The following is a 13,240-nucleotide window of genomic DNA, read 5'->3' as shown; positions in this document are numbered from 1 at the left end:
TTCAGTTATTGTTACATTAAAGATGGAATTTTGACTCAGAGAAGAAGTGAAAAGATATTCATTAGGCTCATCCTTTCCCCACACAATCTGCTTTGCCATAAAGTATTCAAAGATCCACCCTGCTGTATACTTGCTTTTATGGGCTCCAGCACTACACACTGTTATGCCTGAGAAAACATACTGAAACAGATGGAACATTCATGAATATAGTCATGCATACTATTGCAACTACAAGAAAGTGAAAGAAGTACAGGTGTTATATATATTTAGAAACAGAGCATGTATGCACACATACACACATTCAGTCTATCTATACAGTGCAACAGAGAGTTTGAAAAAGAGAAACTGATACAAGTTAGTTAACATCTTTTGCCTTCATATGAAGTACCACAAGATTTTCTTCCCCCATCCTGGAAAATGACAGGCAATGATTATTTGATTGTGTTGATTTGTTTCAATAGATATATACTCACATCAAGCCTAAACAAGGGAGCGGGGAGCCAGAAACCCCCCCTCCCAAAACTAAATTAAGCACATCAAGTTGTTTTAACTCCACTGAGGAGGGAATTGCACTCAGCATTCCCGTGAGCTGAGTATTTCATGAAACAATGAGACTAGTGCTTGAAGATCTTCAGATAGTTAAAGTGGAAGTAAAAAAGTCCTGTTGCAGTTCCTGTTTATTCACAGAGACTTTTGACATTATTTGGTGATATCTACATATACATGAGCCACCTGACAAAACAGCAAGGGCTGCCAACTGGTCAGCTTAACTACTGCACTTACTTTCCAAATTTATTTTCCGTTAGTATACAAGACCTGTCACTTCTCCTACTACTATCAAGCCAAATGGGAAAACAAGATTTTCCCTAGATGGCAAGGAGAAGAGGGGTTGTCCCCCTGTCTCTTCTTCAAAGCCTTGCTCCACTACTGCAAACTCAGCACCTAATGGTTTATTTTCTTTCCTCTTGACAAACCAATGCATGCAGACTCTAGTTAGGAAAGACAGCAATACCTAGGCACTGTGCTTCCTCTCTCAATGTCTAATGTGGTGGGATTCAGCAGGTTCACACCACTTCGGCAGAACCGGTTGGTAAAATGGTGCTTGTAAACAACCTGTTGTTAAATTATTTGAATCCCACCATTGGTCTAATCCCCAGTCAAGCATCACAGGCTACAATACTATTTATTAAATTAATTTATTTAAAATATACTTATATCCAACTTTTCTCCCAGTCAGTGTGAAGCACCAAGAAACAATTGTCATAGTTTTTCTGAAGTATTATATCATTTCAAGGAAGTTTATCACTTACCTCAAACTAAAGGACAAACAAGTAAGACAGGTAACAGTTTGTAACAGCAGTTGCCTCTCTAAAAATAGGTGAGATGCTCAAGGCAGGCATACAGATAATCAAGAACAACAACTCTATTGCCCATAGTACAGTACAGCTGCTCTGTATGTGAAGTGAAAGTTTTATTTGGAAGAGGGTTTTTTGTTAATTTGTTTGCTGTTCTTATTGTGAAGCCTGCCAATATGAAACTAAACTGAGATCTAATAATAGGCATAAAGTCCAAGACGAGGATTGTTGTGCAAATAGCAACTATACATGAAACAGACTTTCAGCTCTCAGCTACAAATTCATTCCCTCTAATCCCTGTATAACATAACCTGTGGTTATCATTTTTGTTTGCATGCATGCATGCTCCTAGATACTTACAAGGGCAAAGGCCTGCCCAGTTGCTTCACACTGTGACATATTCACCAGGTGCCTCAGGCAAGCTGTTTACCCCTCCACTAATCCACACTATGGGGATAATAGAAATCTCTTGAGATTTCTCCTTATTGCTGGCCATATGGATGAATAGTCATATATGCCTGTGGGGGTGTAAATGTGTGTGTTAATGCAATTCTGTAATCAATAAAGGTTTGTTTCAGTTCTATGCACACTTGAGGCCTGTTTATTCCGTATGGCAATACATGTAGCTCAAATGATGAACCAGTAAATTGTCTCAGAGGAAGGGAGAATTTGATCAATTTTCCCCATCTCCAGACCACCACAAAATTTATTCTGCCCTTGAGTTATTATAAGAATTACATCATGATAATATATGGGAAGCACTTTGAACACTCTAAAGTGCAACATATAGGCAAATGTATTTTTATGCTTATTATTATTAGTGCTGTTTCCAGAAAATAATATCCTTGTACCAAGGAAAGAGGAGATATTGTCTTTCTCTGAGGGGGGCAGCTATTTAAAACTGCAGCTTAAGTGCTGTTGAAGTTGAGCACTTAGATACTGACAAAAAGGAAACAATAGCAGAAAAGGCGAAAATAGCAAAGCTATTGAAAAGAGAAGCAAACTACGTGATGTTTCTGCTGTGTGGCTGAAGGGAACATGGGCAAACTCGTGAAGGAACATATTGTGCAGTTTGCTTCACAGATATAGGATAGGGCTTGTGAAATATCTAGAGATAAGCATCCTGCTATGTGCATCTCTTATGGATTGCCAACTTGGACTTAAGGAATTGCTGCAAATTTTGGGAACATGCCTGGGGATGTTAACTGAATTAGAACGGTCTGGGGTTTGTTTCCTTTTAGTGGGGGAACTAGCAGGAACAAACCCAGCAATTCAAGAGGTTCAAGCTGGAAGAGTTTATAGGGGTCGTTCAGCTATTTTATTGTAAAAGCAAAAATAATAAAAGGTTCACACACAACTTAGCAAAATATACACATACAGAGAGAGAATTTTGGGAAACCTAGGACTTAGATAGGTGTGAGAGATAGGTTTGGAACAGTAAAGGTTGTTGTGGGAAGGGTGAAAATTACCTGATCTAGAAGAGGCAGATCTGATGAGGCAGAGTCCAACGCCTACGTTGGATTCAAAAAGAGAGAGGACAATGTCAGGTGCAGTGTAACTTAACCAAAGATAGTCCAGAGAATACTGGCAAGGGGCTGCTGTTTGGGCATGCAAGATATAGGAAAATTTGAGCCTTTGACTATGCTAATCTTCAGTGGTGTATCTGCCTAGAGACAAGGGGTACCCCTTGTTCCCGGGTGCCACTCTTCTGGTCACATGGGAGGCGCAAAATCGGCCCCCCACGTGACCAGAAAGTCCTGCTGCCTCCAAGCACCCTCAACCCCCTCCCTGGACTCCCCCCTTCCTTCCTTCCCCCCCTGCCGGCAGCCTGCAGTCTCTTCTGATCTCCCCTCTGGGCAGGCCAGAAGAGACTGCAGTCCCGGCCTCGGAGACCTTCTTTTATAAGCACTGAGGCTGGGGGTGGGGCTTGGGGAGCCCAGCCGGCAGTGGGAGGCTAGGGAGAGGTGGGCACCCTAGACCTTGCCCCTGTTCATGGTGACATGGGTGGGGTCGAGGGCAGTGGGGGGTGGAGCCTGGGGGCATCAGGGGTGGGGCCTGGGGGTGTAGGGAAGGGCAGAGCCTGGGGGCATCCGGAGACAATTTCTCTCCAGGTGCCATTTACCCCTGGTATGCCTCTGCTAATCTTCCTACACAAACAAGAGTTTCAGTTCTCTGCAGAGAACAATGCCATGGACAATGGCTTGATGAGTCAAATCCAGGGAGCATCCAGCTCTTGATTAGATTTAGATTGGAATTGATGGAATTACAACTCTGAGATAGTCCAATTCAAAGTTGGGTGGTCCTCTGGTTGTGGGGCAGAAAGGGTGTGATAGGATTAGCTAGAGAAGCATATTACTCAGGATGGCTGATTGAGTTAAGACTGGCTGGCATTTGTATATTCTTTCGCTAGAAAACAGGTATGCCTTTTCCAGGGCTGCGGCTATTTCCCAGGGTGGTGGCCATGGTAATCCAAATAGCAACTCTTAAGGCTACAGGAAAGGCATAGCTGGTTGCTATGCATACTGATGGACTGAACTTGTCCAAGCAAAGCTCCTCTGCTAGTGTCAAAGCCCAAAATCAAGATTTGACACAGAGAAGTGTCTGATGGGACAATCACAGCATCCATTTTGGCCTGACCTGCCTATGGCACCTTTAGAGATGACAGGTAGGGCACTGTAGGCTTCCCTGGCAACAAGGAGGGAAAAATTTGGAGAGTAGAGGGATCTAAGAAGGCATACAATGTCACATTGGGTAATGTCCTGGCCAGGTAAAAAATCAGCTGCTCCAATTCCTCCTCTTCCTGTGAGATTACTTCCTGTCACCAACATTCAAGTTTTAAACATACATGCACATTTTACATCTCATATCTCTTTTCCCCGCCTTTCTTCCGCTTTATATCACTTTCAGGCTTCTGTATGCATACGTCCTGTTTAGTCATACTAACACTTTGATTGCAAATATTCATGTTAGTATAACCAGCTATGAAGTAACATTCTGCTCAACCTAAATAACTCTTAATATTCTCTTAAAGTGTTTCTCAGAAAAATCCAGTTTGAAGTCCCGTAGAAAGATGCCAGCCAATAATAGTCCCATGCCTCTCTCAATCCTCAACCATTTTCTGAAATTTTGTGTCTTTACAGGTGATGATCAATCAGTATCTCCTAGTCTCTGCTGTATACTATACAGGAAGAGACGTCTGAGCATCAACCACTTCAGCCAATATAAAATTTCCATTTCTTCCAAATGGCCCATCTAGGATGTGGTACTCCAAGATGGGAAATTTCTGGAGATTTATAGGTACAGACTGAGTAGGGCAGAGTTTTGGAGGAAAGGTCTTGAGCAGGATATAATACCATAGATTCCACCTTTTAAAGCAGCCCTTTTATCCAGGGGAGATCAGTTGTAATTTAGGGGAATCTCCACGCCCTACCTGGAGAATGGCAAAACCATTTAACAAAAGTGGCTATTTCTGCCGGGGAATTGTTATCTGTAGTCTGAACAGGCAGGAGAACTGGCAGGGGCTACTTACAATCACTTGGACTGAGGGACGGGTTGCTAGCCCCCAGCTGGCAACCTCTGGGAGCAATGAGGAGACAGAGACTAAAAACTGGCATTTCATGATACAATGATATTATTTATACATTCAGATCCAGAAGTGATGTCACAGCACTGGTTAAATTCTATCTCTTATCTTTATGGTGTTTACCATGAATGTTTGGGAAACTCCTAGAGCAGCACATGATACCGTGTCATCTGAAATTGGACTCAAAGTCATAGCACTATACAACACCAAGGTTCCTCCCCATGTTGCACCCCTGTTCCATCAAGCAGCAGTGAGAGCGTGGACCCCAAGGGTGGGAGGTTGCTAGCCACCTAGCAGCCCTAGCTGATGTAGGGTCCTTATCTAGGACAGTAATGAGACAACAACTTAATTTAACATCTGCCAGACATGGTGATTACTTGCATAGTTCTTTGGAATGTAAATGTAATTGAACATTATGCTTTGCCTAGGGGCATCCTAGGTCAAGTCAATAGATGAGTTCAGGAATTCCATGCTTTCCAGGCACATGTAGGCCTAATTTTTTATTAAGACCATGGCAAATGGGGAGAAAACATTTAGGCCTTCCCTTCTGCCCCATTTCTCCAACCATCAACTGCCTCAGGCAATAGCTATTTCCTCTTCTGGGAAATATAACATGTAGAAACATGTCTAGCTCAGCAGTATAGACAGAGTTCCCAAAACAGCAGCTCTCCAGGACCTCCCTAAGTCAGGAAAATATCACCCAGAAGAAAGCCTAAGGACCATCTTATGTTCCATTGTCCTGATCTAAATCAAGCTTGCATGCATTTGGAAATTCAAACCATATATCTCAATCCAACCTCAAGACATGTCCAAGAAAGAAATGTAATGTGTAGTTATGTCTGCAGTCTTTCTACCAAGAAAGTAGAGCCTCTTTGTAGCCTAAGGCCTCACAAGGTTCACTATTTGCCCACCTTTAGTGGGCAAGTGCCCACTCTTGCACTAGTTTGATTGATCAAAAGAGTGATATGAAAAATAGTGGGGAGGAAACAACATTGTGGATGCTATGATGTCACTTGCAGATGATCACATAATTGCCCCTCCATAGCACTTTAGGAATTCCTCCAGTCCCTCTGGTAAAGACCTTCACAGCATCCACAGTGCTCCACCTCACCAAAAACTTTGCAGGTGTGCTGCTGGAAGGCTAGCAAACCTAGGTCTGACATGGGAACTGCACAACCCTTTCAGCTGAGCTACCCAAATTCTGGAAACTTCATGGCTCCATTAAAAATGCTCAGGAAGGGTATCCAAAATTAATTAAAAACAGAGCTCATATTCATTGAACATGAAACTGAAAAGTTTTATGCATGAGGTCTAGATGACTGACATATTTGGAATCAGGAATGAATGTTCTCCTCAGACCGTAGTGCCTATATTATAGCCACCCTCAAGCTTATGATTCGCCTCTCTTTTTTGAGTCATCTTGATTCATTCACTCTGGAAGCAACTTGCTTGGTGAACTTTGTTAACTCTCCTTTTTTCAGTATAGCACATGCTGTACAACCTGGATTTAAGCTCTAAGGTTTATTTTAAAGATTTAATTGAGAACTGGTAGAAATAAATATTTTATTCTAAACATGAGGGAACGTAAGTTCAAGAGCATTTAAAAATACTATTTCCCTACAGAATGGTACAACATATGCAGATTCTCATAATGCTGTTTGTGAATAATAACTGCTGCTACCATAAAATTGTTGTAACTCGCCCTGGAATGTATTTGAAGGGTGAGATAGAAATCAACTAAATAAATGAATAAATAAAATTTCTATCAAAATTTCTAGAGGTGGTAGAGGTAGTATATACTTACATCTTTGAAAACCCATGTACTTACAACTGGTTTCCCTTGATTATTATTTGTTATTTACATTATTTATAATCAACCTTGCTCTCTTGGGCTCAAGGTGAGTCATTTGTTGTTGATTTGTTTTTGTTTTTACACCCTACACCCTCTCCCCACAGGGGACTGGCACAGTTTACAACATTTAAAAATGCAACATTTAAAATGTAATAAATACAATTCAAATGCCGATAAATACTTTCATAGAGCAATAAAACCAACTAAAGTTGACCTCATAAATTGCTTAGAGAAATAAAACAACTTGTCAGCTTCCTGGTTTATAACATTAGCCAAACAACACACAAAACAAAGCAGCCTTTCATGCCCAGTGGAATGCTGAAAGATCCCCTAAGGCACAAACTTCCTCGGTGAGCTGAGGCCAGACAGAAAGGCCAACCATTGAAAATGTTCCTGAGCTGGTGGCTGACAAGGAGACAATCTGCAGGCTTCACACCTGCAGAAGGCCCTGTGATGGTGATCTATGCAGGCAGACCATTTAGGGCTTTATAAGTTAAAACCAGCACTTTGATTTTGTATCAGAAGCTGACTGATAACCACTGTAAGTCCCAAAGTATTGATGTTATACGTTCAGTCAGCAATTTAGCAGCTGTATTCTGGACAACCTGAAGCTTTCAAAGCATGCTCAGAGGCAGCCCTATGTAGAGTGTGTTGCAGCAGTCAGCTCTGGAGATGATCACCTCATGGATCATGATAAGGTCAGAGTTGGACAGATAGAGGGTCAGCAGATAGACTCAGCATAGGTGATAGAATGCTGTCTTCACCATTCTGAATACAGGTTTGTGCAGGCCATGGGAAGAATCGAGTCCAACTTCTAAGCTCCTAACAGAGTCCACTGCTAAGAACTGGAAACCATCAAGTGCAGGTAAAGCTGGACACCCTTGAGCGCCAGATCTACTCAATCACATGATCTCCATTTTTTAAGGATTTAGTTTCAGCCAGCCCTCAGTTAACCAAGTCCACTATAGCTTCCAGGCATGAGGCTGAGATCCTGGGAGCTGGCTACTTTCCAAGCCAAAGGTAGATCTGGATGTGATTTGTATATTGGTGGCATCCAACTCCAAACTTCCTGATAATCTCTGTCAGAAGGCACATACTCAGAGGTCCTTTCTGCACATCAGAAATAATACCATCCTGTAGACATTTTAAAAAGATCCATTTTGGTTTTTTGTATTTCCACAGCGCAGAGAACACAAGCATTCCCAGCCAACACTGTCTTTTTTCCCCGTCTGCTGGCTGATGGAGCTCTAGACAATTTCAGAGTTGTGCCTGCCATTTTGTATGCTGCTGCAGAGCTTCGCCTGCCTCTGCTATTTGGACTTGAAGCTGTACTCGAGAATTTCCATGGAGGTTTCCTTTGCTTGCAGCTCATCCGTGCATGATTTCTGCATAAAAAGTAGATGAATAAAATTTGTTTTGCCTAGCAATCCCATGCATGTGTTGTTTTATCTTTTTTTTTGTTTTGAGGGAAATGTCTGCAAAGCTATGACGACACAAATATGCACATATTGCAGCTTCTCTAATGTGACATCGTAACTTCATAGATATACCCCTAAAAAATGGCACATGCACAGAATCACTAGGCAAAAGAAACTTTATTCATTTACTTTTTACACAGAAATCACGCACAGATGAGCTGCGAGCAGAGGAAACCTCCATGGGAAACCTTCAGAGAATCCCTGCTGCAGCACACAAATGGTGGAGGTGAACAGCAAAATGAAAGTAAGAAGTTTGTGTGGCAGAAATAAAGTGTTTGCTGCCTGCTTTTGTTCATTCAACAGGCAGCAAAAGTCTTCAACCCAGTTGCGGGGGTGGGGGGGAATCACTAGTTCAGTGATTTTTGAAAAATCCGGGTTGAGAGAAATAAAACGTTTGATGACGTTTTGGGAGAGAGAGCTGTAAAAATTTCTTCCTCAAAACACTTTTTCAAACTTCCTCAAGACATTTTATTTCTGCTGTGCAGAAGTCACCACACAAAGTCAACATAATCAATAAAATAGGACATTCAATAAAGAATACAATAAGATTAGTATTGTAGAACCAATCAAATTACCAATATTTCATGCAATAACTATGACAACAAACAAGCATTTTCCTGACCTGAAGAGAGAATCTAAGCACAGTTCCACATACTAAGTTTATCAAGTGATAATTCCCAAATGAACCAATGCCATGAATGCACTCAGAGTTGAGTAAATCCATTCATTGATCTATCCATTCACCACCTGTCCCTCCAAAATGCCTGAAGTAGTGTATGATATCAGTATCACAATGCCACCAAACTGTATATGAAGTTAACTAAAGCTCATCAAATCTAGAAATTTAAAAAAGAGGAGGAGGAGGAGGAGGAGGAGGAGGAGTTTGGATTTATATCCCCCCTTTCTCTCCTATAGGAGACTCAAAGGGGCTTACAATCTCCTTGCCCTTCCCCCCTCACAACAAACACCCTGTGAGGTGGGTGGGGCTGAAAGAGCTCAGAAGAACTGTGACTAGCCCAAGGTCACCCAGCTGGCGTGTGTTGGAGTGCACAGGCTAATCTGAATTCCCCAGATAAGTCTCCACAGCTCAAGCGGCTAAGCAGGGAATCAAACCTGGTTCCTCCAGATTAGAATGCACCTGCTGTTAACCTCCTACGCCACTGCTGCTCAGGGAAGCCCAGGGTTGCACTGATCCTGTGCTGGCAATGGCCAATCAACTCTGTTCATCTCTTGCCATGAAACCTGAATGGGATTGCCATGAGCTAACCAAGACTTGGTATCACAGTTGTCCCTTTAATACACTTTAACTGCCCTTTTTCAATTTTGTTTTCGTATGGATCAGTTTTTACATGACACCACAAAAAGTTGTTAATGCAGAACAGAATAAGGAGAAAAATAATGTGAATTCTAGGCATTGTAGGCAGTTACGGCAATATGTGAAAATTACAGCAAGGGTTTTTTCCAGGCAAATGGGAAGCAGAAGTGGTTTGTTTTTGAAATTGTCTTCATCTGTAGAGTCTCTCTTCCATATACTGACCATGCTTAGCTTCTGAGCTCTAATGAGACTGGATTGTATTATGCCACCTTCCCTCCATATACTTTTTTCTACATATGTCTTTATTAGGCATACAGCATCTCAATGCTCAGAATCTCATCAGGAAAATAGTTCACGGACATGTAGAGTTAAATGCCTCTCCTCTATCACCATGGTCCCAATCTACTTCATCCTCTCAGCAGCAATAATTGAAATGTAAAGAGACAGATGATCTGATTACGGATCTCCATCTTGCTGTAATTCATCCCTAAACCTCATGTATGCAAATACTCTTTTGTTCAATAGTTGGGCAGCATGCAATTCAATTTAAGCCACCTCTGCATACTGTTTCTACACAACCTGCTCTGCTTGCAAGGGGAACAAAGTTTCTAGCTCATCCAAAGGCTTTGTAGCTGATATAAGCTATGTACAAAATTCAATTTCAGATACTTTTTCACATCCACACTATAACTTTGTATGCAGAAAATGCACAAATTTAAGACACCTGCATATAGAAACAGCAGATCTGCAAAAGATCAGTGTTTTAAGTTTTGCAAGTGGCCAGAATGTTGTTCAATTTCATTATGCATCTTTACCAGTTTTCAGCATATCAACATCACATGTGTATTTAGGTTCTAATGGCATGATGAGGTTGCATGGTTCCTTTTTTCTCTTTGGAGATACCTCTTTCTGAGTCAAGTCAATCCTCCACACAGTTTACAATTGCCAAATCTGAACGACAGGACTTTTGGAACCCTGCTCTGCTATGTGCCAGTCATTCCCAACTTTGTTAAGCAAAATCTGTAAGAAATAAAACTTGTGGCCTCTGTAGCACTAGGCATGGTGCTTTGTTGCTGAGCTCTGGCCTAGCATCTCCTGGGGCAATCCATAACTTATGGAATCCATGCAAATGCTGCCACCCTGTGAATCATTTTTAGGGACTTCCATATGGAGCTGTAACATTTTGAATCAGTCCTTGAGATAACATAAAACATAGTCAGATTGCTGTTACCAAATATCCAAAAACCTAAGAAACTTCTTCATATGAAACATATGTAATGTTTGGCTGTATTATGCAAAATTTTCTATGCTAAAAGAATAGTTTATATGAAAAGTATTCAGGTTGAATGTGTCTGAAAAATCATTGTAAAGAACAATGTGCAGTGATATTGAATGTTTCATCGTATCCTAATGTCAATTATTGCTGTATTTATTTTGAAGTACATTCTGTGCTGAATCTTATGCTCCAAATTATAAACTATGGGAAAATTTAACTATTGAGTTGCTGACTCAGAGCTCACACACATTGTCAGGTACAGCAAATTGCACAAGAGTCAGCCTTTCTGCATAGCTATAAATAGATACTGAAACAGACACAAAAAAAACTGTAGTTCTGTTTTTCACACATACAATCATGAGGAAAGAGACGAAAAATGGCATATGTGAATTTGACCAAAGATTCCACACAAACTACTAAGCACTGATTCAGTGCCACAATCCACACTCTAGTGAAGTCTTATAACTCTTGGAATCAGTAGTCACAAGGCACAGTCATATAAACAAGAAAAAAGCTCAGGTGGCATGTGTGGAAGAAGTATCCATTGGATGCCCATTATCTGTACATACATATTATTGCCACAAGTTTGTTTCAGTCCCTCTTCCTCATGTTTCCTTATTTAAGTACTTCTGCCCTTTTGATGACTGAACAGACAATGATATTAGTCTAACAGTGCATTTGGAACCCTCGCCCTACATTGTAGTCTAACTTTAAAATGCCTGATGAAGTCATAAAGCAGCTGTGATTCACTCAGAGGGAAAGAGGTGAAAATAGAGAACTGAAGCAATGTATAAGACATTTCCAAACAAACGGAGATTACTTCCCACCCAACATAAATTTTCATGTAGACACCAAATTCAACATTTGTAGCTAGCTCCTTCCTGATGTAAATTGGCAGAACAGCACTGGCCTCAGAAGAAGTAGTCTGCTTTACATATGTTGAAGATTTGGACTGCTATTTAAACATACTAATCCAGTATTGTATAAACAACAATTTGTTGCCAAAGAAAATGTGGGGGGTTTTGGTACAATTGTCCAGAAATTAAGTATGGGTCGCCTTACTTCTTGTGTCCTCTCTGCCACCCCAATTCTGACTGCTAGGCATTTCCAATACAGAGACAGTGTCCCTCTGTAGCTCTCTAGAAAAGTTTTGAGCCTATCTTAAGGTAGTCATTCCAGTGACATTAGTTGGTCCTAGAAGATATCTTTTATCACTTCTGAACTCTTTTTCTCTCACTGACTTTGAAAGCAATTAAAAAAAATAACCGTTGGATAAGGGTTGTAGTTGTCACAACCATTAAAAGCCTGCACATTTTCTGCAATTTTTGTTTTTGGGAGAAAAATAAACGTTGATGCCAACCTCTTTTGGTATCCTGTTTTTAATGCCTGCTGCAGAGAGGGTGGATGTCATGGCTTCAGGCTTTTTGTTAACTTTTACAATTTTTCAAGTAATCCCAGATTTTGTCAGCTTCCTCTTATTCACAAATAAAAGGTTTGGGTATCTGCAAGTGTAACTGGAAGTACATCCTAAACACAGCGACGCCCTTCTAAGTCCATTGAAGTCAATGGCTTTAGAAGGCTGTTACTCAGTTCAGGACTGCACTGTAAATCCACACAGGCCTTACTCAATAAGGGGGGTGGGGGTGGGGGAATGAAAAGCAAACATCTCTGACCAAGGGGACTCCAGTAAAGCAGCAATACTTCATTTACAGTTATTGTGATGTTGGACCCGAATGCCATTTATTTGTATTCAAACATACTGGATGCTGGTACTCACCACAGAGAGTTCACAAGAAGAAACAGCTTCCTGCAACATGTCAGTGTTAAGCCCTATCAAGTGAAATTCCTATGGAAAACATTTCAGTGTGAGCATTTTCAGGAAACCTGTGTGTCAGTTATAGTGTATACTGAACCCTGTATGTATGCACTAAATTGCAAACAAAATGGAAAATTGGTGCGCAAGATTGTTGCTCAGTGGGGCAGTCTTAGTCAATAGACAGCAGTGGCAGCTGGCCTGGGATATGCCCTTGTGTGTGGGAGAATCCATAAACCCTCAACATCCATCTCAGAAGGAGAGAAAGAAGAGCAGGCTTCTACCACCATTTGCACCTGCCCTGTCTAGGGCTTGGCTCCTGCTGATTGCTCCTATCCACCTTGCCTGGGACAAGGACTACACCTTGTTTGGACCTGGAGGTGAGGAGGCTATTGACGATTATGCACAATGTGTCGGTTGCTGTACGATGTGGGTGAATGTCCATCATGGCAAGTTTTCTTGTATGGAAGTATTTCCTCGAGCCCTGCTTTCATTTTCCATTCTCTCCATGGCAAGCAAGATCACTTCTAGAATGACATTTAATTTGCTTCGCAGCCAGAGTGGGCAG

General features: G+C 41.3%; 1 protein-coding gene across 4 annotated transcripts in view; it reads right to left on the bottom strand.

Annotated features, from left to right (window-relative positions):
* Positions 1–13,240, bottom strand: part of LOC125431617 (norrin cystine knot growth factor NDP) — a 42,024-nt gene that overhangs the window by 16,802 nt on the left and 11,982 nt on the right. For 3 of the 4 annotated variants that reach the window (XM_048494591.1, XM_048494590.1, XM_048494593.1), the window contains one exon: positions 2,825–2,866. The exons of the other annotated variant lie outside the window; for it this stretch is intronic. The gene's annotated coding sequence lies outside the window, so the exon portion shown is untranslated. The remainder of the gene's footprint in view (positions 1–2,824; positions 2,867–13,240) is intronic. 4 annotated transcript variants of the gene reach the window in all.

This window comes from Sphaerodactylus townsendi, linkage group LG04, assembly GCF_021028975.2.
Source record: "Sphaerodactylus townsendi isolate TG3544 linkage group LG04, MPM_Stown_v2.3, whole genome shotgun sequence".
NCBI classification, from domain to species: domain Eukaryota; kingdom Metazoa; phylum Chordata; class Lepidosauria; order Squamata; family Sphaerodactylidae; genus Sphaerodactylus; species Sphaerodactylus townsendi.
This window is presented reverse-complemented; position numbering and strand designations above follow the sequence as displayed.